The sequence below is a fragment of the Bubalus bubalis genome, chromosome 16 (genome assembly GCF_019923935.1).
Source record: "Bubalus bubalis isolate 160015118507 breed Murrah chromosome 16, NDDB_SH_1, whole genome shotgun sequence".
In the NCBI taxonomy this organism is placed as follows: domain Eukaryota; kingdom Metazoa; phylum Chordata; class Mammalia; order Artiodactyla; family Bovidae; genus Bubalus; species Bubalus bubalis.
This window is the reverse complement of record NC_059172.1, coordinates 24,297,013-24,319,386: the sequence shown is the minus strand read 5'-3', so window position 1 is coordinate 24,319,386 and position 22,374 is coordinate 24,297,013. Positions and strand designations below refer to the sequence as shown.

Below are 22,374 nucleotides of genomic sequence, written 5' to 3'. Positions count from 1 at the left end.
AAAATTTCCAATTCCCATTACAGACGGAGAAACTGAGAATCAGAGATAAATAACTGGTCCAATGAGATGAAAGTAATTTTCAGCAGAGGTGAGGTTAGGACACGTGTCTCTTGACTTTCCGCCTTGTACAAACAGCTTGTTTGGTAGAATTCAACTGAGAGATAAAGAAAGAAGCACCTCTCACAAAACAAGTTCCTCATTAGCCGCCTAAAGTATCTTATATTTACCCTGACCCTATCTCTAAGGGTAAATAATGATCATGATGTTGTAGCAGATAGATATTTAGTATGTACCTTGTGCCAAACATTTACAACTCATTTAAGTTTCAAAATGTGGACTTCTCAGGTGGCTTAGTTATAAAGAATCCTCCTGCCACCACAGGGGATGCAGGTTCGATCCTTGGGCTGAGAATATCCTCTAGAGTAGGAAATGGCAACCCCCCTGTATTATTCAGCTTTACTAATACCAGGGAGGCCAGCTATGTCTAGACTTCTTCAGGGCCATTTTATTTTGCCGTTACAAAGTAAATTATACAGGGGAATTCATGGTGTAAATCCATCACCTTTCAACCATAACATTAAAAACAACACCAGCTTCCTTAAATTTATGTTGTTATTTTCTTTCTAAGAGCTCTAAGCCCCTCTAGCTTATTTTGACCTCACAGTAACCCAAAGAAAGACTCATACTTAAATTTCAAAAATTTCATACTAAAATTTCCATTCTTGCCTGGAAAAGTTCATGGACAGAGGAGCCTGGCACACTGCAGTCCACGGGGCTACAAAGAGCTGGACACGACTGAGTACACATAGTGACAGTCTTAGAGATGTGAGCAATGGCATATAGCAAGGATAAATAATTTACCAGAGGTCACACAGCTAGTGGATTTGACATTTAAAGCCCTTATCAAAGGACAAATGTGGACCTGTTGAGGATGCTAGGGTGGTTTATGGGGAAAAGGTGAAACTCTGAAGTCAGCAGATCTGAATTCAAAACTTAACCCAGTAGTTCATGAATCATGAAACATTTAGCATGTTACACATGAAAAACAAAGTGAGAGACTTCCCTGACAGTCTGATGGTCAAGATTCCAAGCTTCCACTTTGCAGGGCACAGGTTTGGTCCCTGGTTGGGGAGCTAAGATCCCCATGGCATGGCCAAAACATTAAAACAAAGACAAAGTGAAACGTGAATTGTGTTACTCCCTGCTTGAAACTGTTTTCTGATTTCCCATTGCTCTAAGTCCCTGCATGTTTCACTTCTCCTGCCTCTCCAGCATCATCTCCCATTGGCCTCCTTTTTGCTCACTGGCTCAGATCATGTATCTTTCAGTGTTTCAGATGGGACATAGTCTGTCTCCTGTCTCAGAGCCTTTTCACATCCTGTTCCCTTAGGAATGTGCCTTTCCTTTACATAAACAGTTAAGCACCCCAGCAAATATCAGGGGATCTTTACCTTGCTGCTGCTGCTGCTAAGTCGCTTCAATTGTGTCCGACTCTGTGCGACCCCATAGACAGCAGCCCACCAGGCTCCTCTGTCCCTGGGATTCTCCAGGCAAAAATACTGGAGTGGGTTGCCATTTCCTTCTCCAACGAATGAAAGTGAAAAGTGAAAGTGAAGTCACTCAGTCGTGCCTAACTCTTGACAACCCCATGGACTGGAGCCTACCAGGCTCCTCCGTCCATGGGATTTTCCAGGCAAGAGTACTGGAGTGGGGTGCTATTGCCTTCTCCGATCTTTACCTTAGTCTCAGCTTAATTATTCTACAACTCTGTGTGGCATTCATTATTCTTCATGCATTTTAGGTAAAGACACACTAAAGTTCAGAGAGGTTAAATCACTTGCCTTGGGTTATACTTGCCTGGTGGCTCAGAGGTTAAAGCATCTGCCCCCAGTGTGGGAGACCTGGGTCAGGAGGATCCCTGGAGAAGGAAATGGTAACCCACTCCAGTATTCTTGCCTGGAGAATCCCATCAACAGAGAAGCCTGGTAGGCTACAGTCCATGGGGTCGCAAAGAGTCGGACAAAACTAAGCGACTTCACTTTCTTTCACTTTGGGTTATACTGCTATTCAGTATCTGAGCTAAAATTCAAATCAAGTTTCAACTCCAAAGTTTGGGCTCTTTGCATTTAAACTGCTTTGCTCTCTGATAGAGCTGTAAGAATATCTAGTCCTTTCCTGGGGTCCATCAGTTGAGTTAACCACTGAAAATTAGTGTACCAAAGGCCATACGGCTTAGGCCTTTCTCACAGTATGGCATGGAAGTCATACATTGCCAAGGGATGTTTGAAATCATTCAAAACTTCACCTACTTGGCCAACCTATGACAAGTCAGCTAAGTGATCCATCCCAATGTTGTTCCAAAGGGAAGCCACAGGGCTAAGTAACTCTGCTCTATTCTTCCTCCTAAATGTAGTAATCCAAGTGGACCTCTGATAAAATCAGGGTCACTGAGATTGTTGAAGATTATTACAGTCAATCAACTTGAACTTACTTTGAAAATTCCCCAGTGTTATGCCATTGGTTCACTTATTCAATGCATTTATAACGAAAGAGGGACCACCACATAGTACACACTGCCTTATGTACTTAATATACTATAAGGAGTAGGCAAGACTTGGACCTTGACATTTTGCCATCTTGAGGGAAATCAAACGTGAAACAAGCAAATATATCAATAAGCTTTTGCAAACTGTGACTGTGAAGGAATCATACAGAAGGATGTGACAGGATATAATGAAAGGGGCAGGGATCTACTTCACATGATCTCTTCATGGTACCTGGGACCTGAGGGGTGTGAAAAATCTTCCTCCACATGCGATGATCTGGAGAAGAAAATTCCAGCTAACTGGGGATTGCAAATGCCAAGGCCATGATTCAATAAGGAGTTTGATGTGCTCAAGGTATTGAAAAAGGAGAGGAGATCAGACCAAGAGAGTGGAAAGAGAAGACATCCATTCAGCCATTCACATGCTTCTGATGGCACCAGCCATTTCCCAGGCATTATTCCAGTGCTGGAGACAAAACAGTGACGCAGACTCAGGAAGTTCCTGAACCCCGATGGTTGACATTCCAGCAAGAGTACGGAGCAACAGGTAGGCTTCAAGTCTTCGTGGTTTTATAAGGCACAGAAAAGAGTTTGGGGTTTATTCTAATTGGAATGTAAAGTCAGGACGTAGCTTGATGTGATAAATATTTTAAAAGATCACCCTGGTTTCCTGTATGTGATGACAGTCAGAAACCTTCAGAATTATTGCTTTGCTCTTGTGATTTTCATTACTGTCAATAACAAATATACTGGGTCTCTCTTGCTTACATTTTTCGAGACAGAAATCTTGTCAACATAGTGACAAAAATTTCAAGCCACTAGAGGGAATCATTTACAAAAGGACACTGACAAAGCATGAAAGCATGATGCTGCTTGCTCTCAGAGACTTTTTCCTCCAGATAATAGCTAACTGATATATTAGTCAATAATATTTATAAAGCAGAAGCCCGTGACAGGAGTTGAAAGAAAGTAGGAGAAACAGTGTCTATATGTAAATATAGGGATGATTTATAATAGATCATATCTCTTTCTTCTCTAAGTCTTTTCTATCCCTTTCTAATTATAGACTACTTTAGAATGTGAGGAATAATCCAATTCCATTAGATTCTTCTATGAAAGGAAAATGGTAGTTTCAAATCCTTTTGCAAAAAAAAAAAAAAAAAAAGACTATCTCCTTGGCTCTTTTTTCCCCCGGAAAATATTGCTATCCCCTGGAAAAAGCATACATTTTAGACCATGAAGTCCAAATTTATATCCCAATTCCAGTATTAGCTGTTAAATGTGAATAAGTTTCTTAGCTCCTCAAAATGAGGAGTTGAAAACAGGTATTTAAACAAAAACTTGTACATGAGAAGCACTATTATACACAATAGCCAAAAAGTAAAAATAACTCAAATGTCCATCAGTTCTTGGACAGGATAAAAACATGGTGCATCTATACAATGGAATATTAGTCAGCCATAAAAAGGAATGAAGAATTGATACCTACTACAAGGTGAATGAACCTTGAAGATATTATGCTAGTTTAAGGAAGCCAGACATAAAAGGCAATATATCGTATGGTTTAATTTATAAGAAATATTCAGAATAGGTAAATCCATAGAGACAGAAGGCAGAATAGTAGATGCCAAGGGTTGATACATGCAAACATGGTAAATTGCTTCAATCATGTCCAGCTCTTTGCAATCCTATGGACTGTAGCCTGTATGCTCCTCTGGCCATGGGATCCTCCAGGCAAGAATACTGGAGTGGTTTGTCATGTCCTTCTCCAGGGGATCTTTCTAACCTGGGGATCAAACCCTCATCTCATGTCTCCTGCATTCACAGGTGTGTTCTTTACTATTAATGCCACCTGGAAAAGGGCTAGGGAATGATTGATCAATGGGTATAAGGTTGCCTTTTTGGGTGACGAGAAAATTTTGATAATGAGTCAAGGTGATGATTGTGCGACACTGTGAACATGTTAAATGCCACTGATTTGCACACTTTAAATGGTTACTTCTGTGTTATAATGATTCTTACCTCACTTTGGAAAAAACAGTGGGATTCCCAGAAGCTAGGAATCTTCTTTGTTTTGAATAATTATAGCCCAAGTTTGCAACAGAAGTAATTTTTGAAAAATATATTTCATGGAAATCTAGTGTTTTCCATGGACCTTTGGAATCCTGGAATAACTAGCTTTCATACTTTATACCTTGATATCCCATGAAAGATTTAATATCTGTCTTCTATTGGGTTTTTATATGGGGATTTTTAAAAATTCTATATTAAAGCAAACAATCTTTATCTGTTTTTAAAATAAAGAGGTTACAAGATGATAAGCTAAGGACTTAATTTGAACTTAGGAGTCTACATTATATATTTAAATTAACTCTAATATTTAAAATAATTTGACACTTCAAAGGATCTAACAGATTAGCCTTGTGTTCACTGAGCAACTATTCTTAAACTTTTTCTGTTTGAAAAATATAATGGTATTTAATCTTGGTAAATACTTTTTGATTCACCATATAGAATGTATTAGATTTTCTGGAAATGTTTAAGTATTTGGGACAATTTTGACTATTAGTTGTACCTTTGAACTGTTTAAAAAGGAAATAGGTTAAATGAAGTTTAAAAGATTTGAAGCAACTTAATAGACCAAGCTTGTAAATTAAACCAAACTAGTCAAAATAATAATCAAAATTTGCTCTACTTAAAAATAGAAAAATAAGATGAACCAAGACTAAAGGAAAAACAAAGTTTCTGAATTTATAAATTAAATAAATAGAATATTACTTTAAAATAACCAAAAATAGCCTTTTCTATGCATGAAAATCATCTCCAAGGAAATCTAAAATTCACTCTGATATTTTCCATTCAATAAAGCCATTCATACTCTCTCTAATCTTCCCTCACTATTGCATATATATCACCTTCCTTACCCAGCCCATACTGAAATTTTAGAGCTTAACTTTCAAGCACATCGCAGTATAGCACTGCAATCTCACTCTGTACTTGTGGGGCCCATGCTTCTCTTTTCTTAAAATATAATTTATAGCAATCTTGGATTCCACTTGCAAGGGATAAAATAGTGCTTCCACTTTCTCTTCTACCCAGATTTCGAGAGCAGTCACCATTAATTGATCATGGCATACCTTCCTGCAGCACCTGACTATTGCCTCAGAATCTTTCTCAAAACAATCTTTTAGGTAACTGCTACCATAAAATCTGCTCATTACCCACAGCCTTGACTCTCAAATTATTTTCTCAGTCCTACCTCTCCACTCCACACTAAGAGAATGAAAGTAACACCCTGCACCATATCTGATGTATGTGTTTGGCTGGCCAGGCTCCATTAAAAACAGCTGCTTAACAGCATCTCTGATATATGCTTGCAATCTAATTCTAGGCATAGAACATATTCAAATTGATTACTGAGAACGTATAAAGCTAAGAAACTCCAAAATGGAAACTTTTCTGTAGGAAAATTCTAGAGAACAGAACAGTCTCTCTCTAGGAGACACAGGGATCAACTTCTCTGTGCTAGTGAAAGTGAAAGTGAAAGTCGCTCAGTCGTGTCCGACTCTGCAACCTCATGGACTCTACAGTCCATGGAATTCTCCAGGCCGGAATAGGGGAGTGAGTAGCCTTCCCCTTCTCCAGGGGATCTTCCCAACCCAGGGATCGAACCCAGGTCTCCTGCATCACAGGTGGATTCTTTACCAGCTGAACCACAAGGGACGCCCTCTCCATGCTAGACCTATCTCCGAATGATCCTATATCTAAAGAAGTAAAACAGTTCATGGTATCATTGCACTTTCCAGGCTAATTAAGTGGAATCATCTTTGGGATCTATCATTCCCTGGACAGTCCTTTGGAGGAATATAGTATGAAAGCTCTACTCCAGTGGCACATTATGGTGTTAATCTATCATCAGGATGCATTACCAGTAATTCTTTTGATACATTAGTGAGTACACTGAGGTTTACTAAAGGTCAACTACATCACCAAATGAGTTTCCAACTGACTGAATCACTTAAAATTATAGAACAAAGAGTCCAGAAGCAAATTCATTAATGGATTTTATTCTCAAGATAGCCCCACTAATGTTCAGTTCCCAGAATACTTAACTAATTCTGCACAGTAACTCCAGATGCTACCAGATTTGCAACACCTTCCCTTAGCACTCAATCCCCACGACACACACACATGGCTTTTGAGTTTATTTCTAGGTGGTTCTTTACCTCCAAATCTTTTTGTTTCATAATGTCTTCTTTATTACATAAGTCCTTCTCAGATTATAGGCATATGATGTGATAGCAGGATTGTGACATGGTGATCCAAAAGTGGGACATATTCAAAACTTTCTTTTCTAGAATATCTGGACATATGGCAATGACTTGTTTATAGTTCAAACTACCTCTTTAAAAAAATAATGTTTTATTTACATAATTCAACCTAGTATTTATGCGTATATGGTTTAGAAACAGATATATAGGGATGGTTTTCAGATAATTTCAGTTGGAGAAATGCCCTTAAAAATTAGAGATATTGTTTTTTGTCACAATGATTGACTGGTACAGGACTTGTCCTCTTGTCATAAGCAGCCATAAAATTAGACAAAATATACATATTCCAATATAGCAAAACAAGGACAGAATTTTGCAGTCACAAAATAAAGGAAAATAAGATGAATCCTAGAATCATCTGGGCTTTCTGCCTATAGGCACTTTCTGTTCCATTTCTCAGGGAAGAGAAATGTTAAAAGAATCCTGTATTCTCATTGAGATGAGGAGACAGAAATCCAAGTTGTGGGGTAAAGGTGGCTGAAATGTATGAAGCAGAGTACCAGTAAAGAGACTGCTTCACGAAGAATGACTGCCAGACACTGCAGACAAGGCCCCTCGAAAACTTGGCTTACTGCTAACCTGCAAAGGCTTACACTGCTCCTCCATAATGCTGGGCACAGAACAATTACCAGAGAAGGAAAAAGTACCAGGAAACTGCGGCTCACTCACTCCCAAAGCTCACACAAGGGTACAGGACATTTGAGTTTCCAGCAGTCAGAGTGGGAATTCCTCATTGAACACACAGAGCACATAGTGAAGACCCCAGAAACTCACACTTAAGTATTAGGACTAAACTATCCTTAGGATAAATTAGCCTTTCTATAAACCTGCCATAAATGCATGAGTGCTAAGTTGCTTCAGTTGTGTCCAACTCTGTGTGACCCTATGGACCGTAGCCCGCCAGGCTCCTCTGTCTATGGGATGCTTCAGGCAAGAATACTGGAGTGGGTTGCCATGCTCTCCTCCAGGGGATCTTCTCAACCCAGGGACTGAACCTGTGTCTCTTACATCTCCTGCATTGACAGGTTCTTTACCTCTAGCACCACCTGGGAAGCCCAAACCTGCCATCGTGCTCGTGCTCAGTCACTTCAGTTGTGTCCAACTCTGTGTGACCTATGGACTGTAGCCTGCCAGGCTCCTCTGTCCATGGGATTCTCCAGGCATGAATACTGAAGTGGGTTGCATGCCCTCCTCCAGAGGATCTACCTGACCCAGGGGTCAAACCCATGTCTCCTGCATCTTCTGCACTGCAGGCAAGTTCTTTTCTGCTGAGCCACACAGGAAGCCCAAACCTGCCATAACAAAGTTTAAAAATTAAACTTGAAAGGATAAAACTGATTAGCAGGTAACGTTACTGCTTGTCACACTAGGAGAGAAATAGAAGACATAAAAAGGAACCAAATGGAATTCCTAGAGATGAAAAATAAAATATTTGAAAAAATGTATTCAATTGGCTTAACATCAAATTAGAGACTACATAAAAATACTAATCTGGATACATAGAAATAGAAACTATTCAAGTTAAAGCATTTTTATTTAAGGTTAAAAAAATGATTAAATCCTCAGTGACCTGAGGGAAAACATCAACAGTGTAACAGCCATGAAATTGGAGTCTCAGAAAAGAAAGGAAATGAAGAAAAATATTTGAGGCAATAATACCTGAAAATTTTCAATATTTGGTAAAAACTGTAAACCCATAGTTGCAAGGCTTTCAATGAACAAAATGGGGGGAAATCTTAGAAGCAGCTTTAGAAAAACTAACATTATAAACAGGGCAGCATCAATAAGAATGGTTGACATCGTACCTGAAAAATAAACATAAACTGTAAGATACACATGTATAAAACATATCTTTCAAAATAAAAATAAAATAAAGATTTTAACAGACAGATTGAAGTCAATAGGACTTATTACCAGTTGATCTGTGCTAAGAAAAATAGTAAAAGAAAATCTCCCAGCAGAAGTTAAATGATAGCATATAGGAACTGGAATCTATAGAAAGCAAGCAGTAGTAATCAGAATGAGAAATATGTGGGAAGTAAAAGAATTATTTATGGGTGGGGTACTATCCCAGTAAGAATTCCAGCAGGCTTTTCATAGAAATTGACATACTGATTCTAAAATCTACATAGAGATAAAAAGAATCTAGACCAGTCAAATGAATTTTGAAAAATAACAAACATGGAGGACTATACTCAATTTAAATCCTTACTATAAAGCTACAGCAATCAAGTGAATGTGGGACTGGTAAAAGAATAAATATGTAGACGAAAGGGAAAAAAATAGAGAATCCAAAAAAATAGACCCACACATACATGGTTAAGGATGGTCCTGGAAATTGGATATCTGTTTGGAAAAATCAACTTGACCTTTACCCACCATAACATCCTAAAATTAACTTGAAAGAGATCATTGACTTAAAATTTAAACTAAAATTTCACCACCTTGGGGCAGGCAAATATTTCTCAGAAAATAAAATACATTAACCAGGAAAAAAATGATAAACTAGATGTTTTCAACATTAAACAACTCTGCTCTTTAAAAGTCACCTTTCAGAAAATGAACAGTCAACCACAGATGGGAGAATATATCTATTATATATATATATATGTAACAAGAGACTTAAATCCAAAATATAGAGAGAACCCACACTACTCTATACAAAGAAAAACAACTCAGTTAAAAAGTGGATGAAAGATTTAAAAACATGCTTCATAAGATTTGACATACAGATGACCATTAAATCCATCAAAAGATGCTCAGTATCATTGGTCATCAGGGAAAAACAAATTAAAACCACAATAAAATAGCTCTACATATCCACTAGAATGACTAAAATTAACATCATATCAAGTCCTGGTGAGGATTTGGGACAACTAGAACTGGTAGGAATATAAAAGTACAAAATAGTACAACCATTCTGGAAAACAGTTCTGCAAATCTTTAGAGGATTAAATCTATAATTATGCTACCCAGCCATTATATTCCTAAGTATGTACCCAAGAAAAATGAAAAAAGCTGTGATGTATGTCAGAAAGTGTTTTGCCTATGTTCTCCTCTAGGAGTTTTATAGTTTCTGGTCTTATGTTTAGATCTTTAATCCATTTTGAGTTTATTTTTGTGTATGGTGTTAGAAAGTGTTCTAGTTTCATTCTTTTACAAGTGGTTAATTTCAATATTTGGCAAAACTAATACAATATTGTAAAGTTTAAAAATAAAATAAAATTTAAAAAAAAAATGAAAAAAAAACCCAAATTTAAAACTTTTACACAAATGTTCATTACAACTTTACTTATAATAGCTAAACACTGTTCACAACACTAATGTCCATGGATAAACACATTTGTCCAAACCCACAGACTGTACATTTAAAATAGATGTATTTTACTGAGTGTGAATATGCATTTGATTGTTTTCTGATTTTTATTTGTTTAGTTATCCGGTGTGCCAGACCTTAGCTGCACCACGCAGCATCTTTAGCCATGGCATGTGAACTCTTACTCAAGGCATGTGGGATCTAGTTTACTCACCAGGGATGGAATGCAGGGTCCCACACTGGGAGCTCAGAGTCTTAGCCACAGACCACCAGGGAAGTCCCTGTATTTGATTATCAAGGAAAATATTGTTTAACCTCCTGTGGAACCCCAATATATAAAAAGAAAAGAAGGAAAGATTCAATGTCTGATATAGTCATAGAAGTCTTGCCGACTCACCCGGTGGAATTTCCCTTTACACAGTGCCCTTTAAGAAGCCATGAAGGATAACTAGGACTTGATGGAATAAAAAATGAAAACTGACACTTCACAGTACCTATTTAAAGGAATGGCCTTAAAGAAATTTACTTATTTTTATTTCATCATTTCCATATTTCTCTTCAATATGATAATTAGCCCATATAAAAGTATAATTAACATCAGAGAGGTTATTTTTTGAAAAAATATGAAGTGATGTTAAAGATCCATGTACCTGCCTGTAATGTTTTCCCAACAAGTGAAAACTGAGCTTGTTAATCTCACTATTCTAGGTATAGCTTACTTACAAAGGACGAAATACTTGTGATGGAAAGTCTTTCATTAAAGGGTGAGTGAAACATGGACTATTTCCCTGTCTCTATTTTTCACAGTTGAAATGTACCAAAGTCTGAGTTTCACATTTAATAAAAAAAATGTGGTTCTGTGTCTTCTCATTCACGTTGGACTGAGCAAGAGACAACTTCAAATAACCCTGACACAGGCACAACAAGGAGAGTGGTGCCAGGGAGATTTTCAAAAGATGCTGAAGTTTACCAGTGTTGGTAGAATGTCTTTTATCTCTCTGCTGCCAGACTAAAACTTCCACTGAAGAGTCAACTCTTTATATTGATCCTTGGATGAAACAGCTCTTCCTTCTCTCCACCAAAATCCCTCAGTTAGAAGCACTTAACTGCAAGCAAAACTGATGTTTCAAATAAACACCAACCATGACAGTAATATAGTAAACATACAAATAAATGTGACTCAAAAAGTTAATATACATTTCCTTTTATGCTGAAAGTGAACTGTTTTCTATGTGAAATGCATTATGCATCAAGTCTTCCAATTATTTCCAAATCATTTGTTGATTTTTCTGAATCATTGATGTGATTTTGTTTGACAGAGTTGTCACTAGCTAAGTGATGTCCCCATCTGAGCCATAGTGTATTGTGGTAAACCACATTCACTCTCCCAACAACATCCCCAATTAACTGATAGTCATTCTATGACTTGCGGTCTCAATAAGCAGAGAATTCCTATAAACTCTCCAATACTGTTGTTTCGTAGTTTCTCTGTGGATCTTAGATCACTGTTCTCTGCAGCCCTAGAAGTTTAAGCTGGAGGAAAGAAGATGAAGGAAAAGAAGGCCTCCATTTAATAGCTGGGGTGGTGACATAGTATAAGCAGTGCCTGGCCCTGCCCCGTAATGAGTAGTACTGAAAAATTAGTGGGAAACCAACATTTGTGTTCTAGCCCCCTTTTGTAAGACAGTCCCAGCCATCAAAGAGCACTCATCTGTCCCCAAGCCAGTCTCAGCAGAGATTAACCAGGAGAGGAGAAAGCAGGGAAAGGAGATAAGGCTTGGACTTCAGCACCTCTTATTCCTACTCCAGTGTAAACTCCATGCCCAGCATGGAGTCCTCTTCCACTCCAGGCAGATGTGACCTACAGATGCAAAATTATTTTAGAGACCACGTGTGATCCTCCAGAAGTACAGAGTACATTGGGAAAACTCCAGAATACAGCTGTGCTACTTCCCTCACCAAAGACAGAACTGGCAGAAAGTGCTTCAATCGTTCTTCAGACATTACCTTAATAAGGAAGATGGCCATTGCAATATCAATGATCACTGCAATATCCTGTGATGACTATCTAGAACTAATTTCTCTCCCTATCATAATCATTATTGCCAACAGATGAAGAAGAATGCCAACAGGTGCCTACTGATGACTATTTTGTGAATGCCAACCGTGATTTTAAGTGGTAGAATATTCAACAACCAATGGCTTAGGCACCTTCAGGAGGTTTTGCTTTTGCAGTTTTTCTGCTCTGGCATCCTCTAAAGGGTAGCTGCTCTTCCTTCTGCCTGTCACCTCAGAATCACCATAGCTTTCTGAGTATCTCCCAGCCAGGAGTAAAGAAGGAAGGGAGGAGGAAGGGGCTGAGGCCGTAACGACAAGATATATTCCTGTGCATCTTTCTCCTTTTTATCAGGAATGAAAAACATTTCCCAAAAGCTCCTCAGAAAATTTCCTTCTGTCCTAGAGAGCTTGAGACAGTCATATGCAAAACAGCTCAAGGAGAATGAGATCTTAATGTCTTCTTCAGACTAATTATGACTTATCTTCATGAGTTGGTGGGGTAGGAAAGGCTAACTTCCCTGAGTTCTAGAACTGTCTAGCACTTGTACAAAATGAGGGTTCTGTTAAGGAAACGAAAGGTGATAGCTGTTGAATGGCATCTGCCATAACTGGACTTGATTTTGCTGACTTAATTGCAACCATCGCCAGTGTGACCATGATTACTAGTACTCTTACTAGTAACACCATCATCTTTTATTGAAGGAGTATTCCTTTCCAGGAAATTCACTGTAGTAACTCTTGTGCTATTTTGTTTAATGTATACAACGATCTTCAAGGACTGAAAAGGCCAATGTAATTCATATAGTTAGTGTTTGATTTCATCTAAGGTCTGCATGCGGGCTTCCCCGGTGTCTCAGTCGGTAATGAATCCACCTGCAGTGCAGAAGGTCACCCGCAATGCAGGAGACGCGGGTTCGACTCCTGGATTGAGAAGGTCCCCTGGAGAAGGAAATGGCAACCCATTCCACTGTTCTTGCCTGGGAAATCCCATGGGCAGAGGAGCCTGTCTGGCTACTATCCGTGGGCCTGCAAATAGCTGGATACAACTTAGTGACTAAACCACCACTACCACTACCTGCATGATCCCAAAACCCAAATCATCTCACGTTCATGTGATGATCCATGTTTCTACACATGGATAAATCTTTAAAATAGCCCTCTTCACAGTTCACTCTTGGCATCATTCCTGTTATTTAATTCTAAGCAGAAGGATGCTCACTGAAAATAAATGCAACCCATTACCCTACCTTTGCACATAATTGTTTTTAAATTGTGTCAAGATGTGCAATGCTTTATAAAGTCCTCTAGAAAAGAAATTTCAATTAAGCCATTAGGAAATGATGATAGCACAGGCGTTCTCTTCCTGGGAGATTAAATAAAATAACACATGTGAGCTTTATTAACTCAAAGCTTAGTGCAGAGTAAGTGACGAATGAACGCTAGTTGAATGAATGAATGAGAGTCAAAGACTCAAAGAACTGTCATTTGGATGCTTCTTCTGTTGCCTAGAAAGATTTATAAACATACGTGCTACTAATCAGAGCGGAGGGGGGTGGGGGAATAAAACCATCTTTGTGCAAACTTTGAAGATCACAGACAGGTAACCGGACTTTGAGGTGGTAGATATAGGTTGGTCTGATGGTTGTTGACCAAAAACCAAAATTTAATACATAAATTCCCCTTGATCTTCATTTTTCATACCAGTATCAAAACTTCCAAAAACTACTCAGAGGGATATGAATCTGGATAAATTGAATACACTTAAAAATATATGTAATGTTGAGTCATATATTTTAAATAATTTAAAGCAATATTTTTCAAGTACTTTCTTTATGCTAGATATTATGCTGGGGTCTTCTCAGGTGTCACAAGTGGTAAAGAACCCACCCACCAATGCAGGAAACATAAGAGACGTGCATTTGATCCCTGGGTCAGGAAAATCCCCTTGAGGAGGGCAAGGCAACCCACTCCCACATTCTTGCCTGGAGAATCCCATGGACAGAGGAGCCTGGTGGATTACAGTCCATAGGCTCGCAGAGTCAGACACAACTGAAGCAACCTAGCATGCATGCACAGATGCTATGCTAAGCAATTTAAACACATTTCATTTACTTGTCATGATAACCCTATGAGGTAATATTCAGTGGAGTTTTAGATGGCTCAATAAGTCACATAGATGTCTTACCATGCCTGAGTTCCGAATTAGAAGATAGATGAAACAATTAGATGGAAATCAAAAGATGATTATTATATATAAGGCTGATCAAAGAACATGACTTTAGATATGGAGCAAGTGACTCCACTCTGTCTCAGGTAGCAATACACCATGGTTGTCTCCTGGAAGGCCAGGATCCTTCAGTGACAAGAACATGACCTGGCCTAAGCATGCATTCATAGAAAACAAGAGATCTACAAGAAAACCCTCAGAGGGCTGAGAAATGCATGCAGGCCTACATCATGCATATTCACCAATCACAGAAGCTGCTTGTGTTAGGTCCAGTCCCCTAGAAAGAGACTTGGAGATATAGATCTAACTACAGGAGGTTTATTGGGGAATTCCCTGGGGTTCAACAACAGTGGGGGCGGATGGAAGCAGGACTGGGCAGTGGGAGAAATTGAACTGCAATGTAATTGCAACCAAGGCCCCTGCAGATCCTCCAAGACCTCTGGAGGAGAGGCCTTGCACAGCTGTGTTAAAGCAAGAGGGACAGGCCTTTGTCTCTTATATTGACTAGTCAAATGGATAGAGGGTGTGCCTGACACCTCGGGCAAGGCCACTCCTTCAGATATAGGCCATCCTTACAGTGTGACTCAGCTGTGGCCTGTGGGCAGTCAACATCCTTGCAGGTGAAAAAAAAAAAAAAAATGAATGACTTGCTGGGGGAGATTTGGACAGAACAACACAGCATTCATCAGGTAAGAGACTCATGGTGGCTTTCCAGTGGAGATACCTCCCCAAAGAAACAGAAAACAAGAGAAAAAGATAATGTCCAAGAATACGCATCACAACCATACCCATTTATATACATGAATAAAAAAATTAATGAGAATACAGGCGGATGGTAAAGATGGGAAGTATAAGTAAAACTCATTTGGTTGTATTGCCTTTGCTGTAGAGCTTATGGCAAAAGTAGTCTAGAAGGAAATATGGGGATGTCTTAGACTTACACTAATATAAACAATATCATATGAGGTGGAAACATCTGGTTCATGATGAAAATAAAAAGAAGTTGTTTAGCACAGTTTACTTTGGCCAATAATAGTATGTATATAAGCATATGTCTGAATATTAGTACTAACTTTCTCCATTTTATTTTGATATCCTACTTATGCTGACTCTTGACAGATAAAATAGTTGTAAGAGAGCTCTTTGCACAGAATTAAAATCAGACTTTCTGTACCTTTTGCACACTGTTTATACATGCTGGTTGTGCATCTCAGTCACCTGTGGGGCTACTAACAAATACAGAAGTCCAGACTCTACCACAAACCCACAGAAAATCAGAACCTCCAGTTTCAGTATGGTTGGAATTCATATTACAGGCTTTTAAGGTGTGTAAGACTCTCAGTTAATTCTGTCCATTCTCCGAGTTAAGCATCCCTACTCTGGTATGATACATATTTCACTCATTTTTAATATTACTGAGTAGATATTTCCTGTGTGCATAATACATTAATCTCCTCTTCCATATTATACATGCAAATGTGCCAACCTAAATTTCTAGGTCAACCAAGCATATTTTCCAGGCAAGACTCTGAAGCTGTGGTTTGTAGATTCAACATCCTTCTACCACAGCTCAAGCCCAGCACTAAAATTTAAAAACACTTTTTTTTTTTTGCCTTGAACAACATAATACTACATATGTATTATAAACATTATAGATATGGTCTAGGATTTTCAACATCTGTGCATATCAGTTACCATAAACATGGTTCTAATGTCTACAAGAAGTAGAAAAGGAAAAAATATGAAGTACATAACTAAATACAACTTATACCTTCACAACTTACAGCAGTTCTTTACTATTTATAAATTGTGAGTTCACAGCACTCTATTTGATACTTAAACAGCATTTAAAATGTTTACTATTCCCACCAAATTATAGTCACACTAACAAATTCTGAGTATATTTAGTGATTGTTGGACAACGTGAATGTCCAACTATAACGTAAGCTCTGTGAGGATGGGACTTTATCGTTTGGTTCCTGACAGCACCCCCAGTATCTGGAACCGTGGCTGGCACACAGTCCACTTTCCATCAGTGCTGCCAGTTGAATGAATGAACATCAGAGGTGACCACAAGTAGAAAGCAATTTACGCAACTATTAACTCAAACTCAGTCAGTTCATAAACAGAGGGGCCATGGTAGAAGGAACAGACGATGGTGTTCTTAGGATGAAAAAAGAGGCAGGAAGTCTAAGTGTACTTGTTTAATCAAATAAAGTAAAGAACTGACAAGTCAAAGGCTGAAGTTAGCTGCTACAATGAAAAGTCAGGATTTCTCACTTACATCCCATATGTGAGTAAATTCTCACGCCAGAGTCCATTGATTGCAGTAGAGGTCATGTTCTCTGGAGGAAAGTCTGGAACCAAGTCAAGTACAGAATAAACATTCTCCCATTTCTCCCACAAAGGGACTCACAGATATCTATCATAATATCTATTCCCTGCGAAGGGAAAATACACAGACCTTTGTAGGGTCTGAACTTTTACTAATATCTGAAACCAGAAACATAAACATGGACTTTGGTTACATCAGGTGCTTTACGGAGGCCAAACTATAAATCAAATCCTGGCCCAAGTCCATCTCACAGTGGCTCTTAAGAATCCATGGACTCACCCTGTGGTTACTTCCCCAATTCCTGAGTACATAATTGGTATTAGTATACTTAACAACTGGCAGAATTTTCACAGTGATTCCCTGAAATAGAAATAAGAAACGTTGTGGTAGCAAGTACCATGTGGAAGCCCCCTGAATTACACTCACTCACTGGCCAAAATAAATCAGCAGCAATTTCTCAGCCTAGGCAAAGTTGTCTATAATTTGAGCTACTTACCAAAGACTTGTCTAATAATATGGCATTTTAAAGGTCGTATATGGTGGCCAAGATGACAGATATATAGGCATGGAAGATGAAACCATATTCAGAGCATGCATTAATTCTCACAGAAATGAATTTTGGCCTTCTTCAAAGTGGAAAGGGTCTGATGTAATTAATCTATCACCAAAGGACTGGTTAGTTTCCTTGAGGAACAGTAACATATCAATTAGCATTGATCTCTGATACTGGCATCCTGGCCATTGAGAAGAAGCTGTAGTTAGATAAGCCTTGAAAAAAAAGACACTTATAATGGTAAACTCAAGCATTGCCTCTACCCATTACCTGGATTTTCTGTTCATAGATTCATTAAGCAAGTTCTGGGATGGCTAAGGACAAAACTGATATCCACAGAACAGGTTATCCTAATTTTGTATCGGATATCTTTTTAGGTGTTGTCACCAGCCTTGAATGCTGCATGATGATTTAATTAGGATAACTTGTTGAATTAAGGGCACAAGTTCAAGGCATGAACTGTATCAGACACATCTCTTGCCCAGCTCCCATCCTTCTCACCCACATTTTCACTCCAGCAGTTGTTGCTAGGGCACTCTGGGTCCTCAGCTATGAGTAGGTTAGGTTAATCTGATTTCATGATGCCTCAACTGTGGCATATCATTTCTGATTTTTATCTTGGAACTTTTTTAAACTGACAACTTCTACTACCTGAAGGATCCCTCTCACCTATTCTGATGGGCAAAACTCAGTGAGAAAGAGTTAATACACTCTGAGGCAAGCCTTGATCAAGGAGGTAAAGGAGCCTATTGATAAATACTTTTTTCTTCTGTCTCACAGACAGACAATTCTGACAGGCATTCTACATAACTCAAAAAGTCTCCAGCAAGATCAAGACCCTGTTGTCCACAGCAGACACCAGGTGATAGCCCCTCCCTAAAGGGGCTTTCTATCCTACTTCACTCTATCACTCTCCCCCTTCCCCTAATCCTAATCTTTAGGGTCACTCCCTAAAATAAATAACCATTACAGAAGCTTGTGTTTGGACTCTGCCTTTTGGAGGAATGTAGACTAAATTCAGTTCAGTTCAGTCACTCAGTCGTGTCTGACTCTTTGGGACCCCATGGACTGCAGTACGCCAGGATTCCCTGTCCATCACTAACTCCTGGAGTTTACTCAAACTCATGTCCATTGAGTCGATGATGCCATCCAGCCACCTCATCCTGTGTTGTCCCCTTCTCCTCCTGCCTTCACTCTTTCCCAGCATCAGTAGCTTTTCCAATGAGTCAGTTCTTTGCAACAGATGGCCAAAGTATTGGAGTTTCATCTTCAGCATCAGTCCTTCCGATGAATATTCAGGACTGATTTCCTTTAGGATGAACTGGTTGGATCTCCTTGCAGTCCAAGGGGCTCTGAAGAGTCTTCTCCAACACCACAGTTCAAAAGCATCAATTCTTTGGTGCTCAGCTTTCTTTATCATCCAACTCTCACATCCATACATGACTACTGGGAAAACCATAGCTTTGACTAGACGGATCTTTGTTGGTAAAGCAATGTCTGTGCTTTTTAATATGCTGTCTAGGTTGGTCATAGCTTTTCTTCCAAGGAGCAAGTGTTGCTGTTCCAGTTTACAGAGAGAAGTTCAGGAAGAGGGCAGAAGGTCCCATTCAAATGAGAGGGAAGAGGTCAAGAATAAAATGGTGATAGTGTGTGAAAAGGAGGGAAAATGTATTTTCCCAACTTTCAAATTTTGCTTTGGGATGTCCTATGACCATATTTGTATGTCTACAGAAAAAAGAAAAAAAAAAGGTCTTCCATGTCTAAACATTGGGAAATTTAATGGAAATATTGCTCTAAGCACAGATTCCTCAATATAAACTAAATATATGGAAGTAATCTTTAATTTTTCTCTCTATTCCCTTGGCCCTCTTTATATATTAGTATATACATATACAGTCATGTCCAACTCTTTGTGACCCCATGGACGGCAGCCTGCCAGGCTCCTCTGTCCGTGGGATTCTCCAGGCAAGAATACTGGAGTGGATTACCATTTCCTTCTCCAAGGGATCTTCCTGACCAAGGGATCAAACCTGGGTCTCCTACATTGCAGGCAGTTTCCTTACCATCTGAGCTATAAGGAAGTCCCTCATATGTACAAGCCCTGCCCACAAATCCTATCCTAGAGTTCACACCTGCTTCTTCCTTTACTTTTCCAAAAGCCCCCACCCTCGTTTTAAGCTCTCAGCATTTTATACCTGATCTTGGTTTTTTGTTTTCTTCTTTTTTTACTTTTCATCCGCCCCAGCATGTGGGATCTTAGTTCCTCGGCTAGGGAACAAATCCAAGCCCTCTGCTCTGGAAACTTGGAGTCTTAACCACTGGACCACCTGGGAAGTCCCTATGCCTGATTTTTCTTACTCCAATGCCTCTACCACTACTCATCACATTTCTAAAATATCCAGCTCACTTTGCTGATCCAAAGCTTCCTGGCCTTTTCCACTTAATAATAATGTAAACAGTCATTCATGCAAAAAAAATTTTTTATTAATCCTATATTAAATGTCAGGCATCCAGCCTGGGGCTAGGGCTAAAATGCTGAGCAAAGCAGATGTCATCTGTCTCACCTACACTGTTAATATTCTCCCATGTTCCTCCTAAAATCTTCAGCCCGTTTCAGTTAAATGATTCTTCAGCCCTAGGAAACATGATCTCCAGACTCTATTTTAAGTGTTTCTGCTAAGAACCACTCCCTGTCTTCCCTCTGCTTATCATAAGGTCACCAACCTGACAAAGACAGATGCTTTACACTGAAGTATTTGTCACATATATTCTCAAAACTTGCACCCAGGCTTCCCTAGTGGCTCAGCAATAAAGAATCCACCTGCCAATGTAGGAGTGAAAAAGTGAAAGTGAAAATCTCTCAGTCGTGTCCGACTCTTTGCGATGCCATGGACTATACAGTCCATGGAATTCTCCAGTTCAGAATTCTGGAGTGAGTAGCCTTTCCCTTCTCAAGGGATCTTCCTAACCCAGGGATTGAACCCAGGTCTCCCACATTGAAGGTGGATTCTTTACCAGCTGAGCCACAAGGGAAGCCCAAGAATACTGGAGTGAGTAGTCTATCCCTTCTCCAGCGTATCTTCCTGACCCAAGAATCCAATAGGGATCTCCTGCATTGCAGGCGGATTCTTTACCAACTGAGCTATCATGGATGTAGGTTCAATCCCTGGGTCAGGAAGATTCCCTGTAGAAGGAAATGGGAATGTACTCCAGTATTCTTGCCTGGGAAATCCCATGGATAGATGAGTCTGGTTGGCTACAGTCCATGGGATCACAAAAAGTCAGACATGACTTAGTGATTGATAAAAACAATAACAAAACTTGGACCTGGTTATAGTCTATTTCCCCCATTAACTTATAAATTAAACATAATCTTAGGCACAAGTTCATTTTACATTTGCACGAAAGCATAATTTTACCTTTCTAAAAGCATCCTTTAATGTGATATAAAACCCAATACCTCTTTAGTACCCTAAAGCTTCTCCTTTGCCCCTGCTTGGAACCCACCATGGGTTAAGAAAGAGGCTGTGGGGAAGGAGTTGAGGGGATAATGGCCTCTTCATTATTTGCTTATCTTGTTCCTCAATTCTACCTCCTTATCCACCAGGACTTTCCTGGCTCTACAAGAAGCAGGGAAAGGAGAAGCTAAGGTCAGGAAAGACTCTGCTTGGCTGATATGGTTATCATCTGTAACAGGGTTCTCAGAGTTGGTCAATTGCAAGCTTGTTTTATACTGAGACATTCCGGGGATCCTCCGAGATCCCCATCTAGGAATTTCTGACTGCAGTTTCCTAGATGTGAATGACATCTTTGCTTGTTTCCCAGCTTCAAATGCCCCATTGTTCTGTGGTCCCTTTATGTATTCTGTGTCCATGGACAAGCCCCTCCTCTTGCTTCCTTTAGGGTCTACATAAGTACACATCCATTTCCCACCGAATTCAGCAAATGCAGGAATATTTCTTTGTTGCTACAGATCACTTCAGGCAGGAGTCACATGTCAGGCCTTACAGCCATAAAACCCCAGAGGACACAAGCTAGGCTATCTAAATGATTCTTCTAAAGAGCCCTCCACCTGGCTTCAAGATTAGGAAAGCCTATTTATCACTTCTCCTCAAACAGATGCAGGAATCACTCCATACACTTATAGTCTCTCCCAAAATAGTCACACTCTGACTGCTCTCAAGAACCTTTAGCTCTCTGAGAGTCTATTACACAATCTAGCCTTGATATGGGCAAAAAGCTAATCCTGGGAGGAATTTTTTTCACTCCCAGTGTATATCCTACATTGATAGTCAAGCACTTCAATGTAGATGTGGTTGTATTTACAATTTAACGTCCATTCCCCTTATTTCTGAGAACTCAGTTAACATTCAAGACAAAACCATTTTAGCATCCCTTCATGAATGCCTAAACACACATCACTTGTTTTAAAGTAATGGATACTCTACATATGGTTCTGCAACCTGCCCTTTTCAATTAACATGTCTTTGATAACTTTCCACATTTCACATTTCTTTTGGTCAAAAATTTTAGGCATAATATAATAATAGCTTTGGGATGTCAAAATTACATATACCACTCTGGTCCATAAATAAGAGAAATCAATAGAAAATTCTGCAGACTTCAGGACTTTTCATTTTTCATGAGTGCCATAAATGTCATTGGTGAGATTAAAAGCTCAGCTATTAAGTATGAATGTCAGGATTATCATATGAGTGACATGGGGAAAATGTTATACAAAGTTGAATCTAAGACAACTGTGTTTCTAGGCCATAATGAGCTGCCTTGTACAGAAAATGTGAACCAAGGAACAAAGTTGTAGATTAAAAAACATACCAAGATTGTGTGTATTCTAAATTGCAATAAAATGGAATGGAGAAGTAGTAGCTATTCCTTGTTTACTACCTGCATGTCACTGGGCTGTGCTCCGTGTGTATTTATCACTTAATACTTATACCAATCAGTCACGCTCTTCTCTGACTGGCCCCCTCATTTCATGACTCCAGCCA

General features: G+C 39.2%; 2 long non-coding RNA genes across 4 annotated transcripts in view; both read right to left on the bottom strand.

Moving 5' to 3' along the window:
* The window catches only part of LOC112579592, a 207,892-nt gene that overhangs the window by 61,373 nt on the left and 124,145 nt on the right, over positions 1-22,374 (bottom strand). The gene's annotated exons all lie outside the window — the stretch shown is intronic.
* The window catches only part of LOC123329736, a 45,222-nt gene continuing 31,250 nt past the window's right edge, over positions 8,403-22,374 (bottom strand). Inside the window, exons 2-3 of the long non-coding RNA XR_006545283.1 lie at positions 10,407-10,473; positions 8,403-8,681 (exon numbers count right to left, since the gene is read on the bottom strand). This is a non-coding gene — a long non-coding RNA (uncharacterized LOC123329736). The remainder of the gene's footprint in view (positions 8,682-10,406; positions 10,474-22,374) is intronic.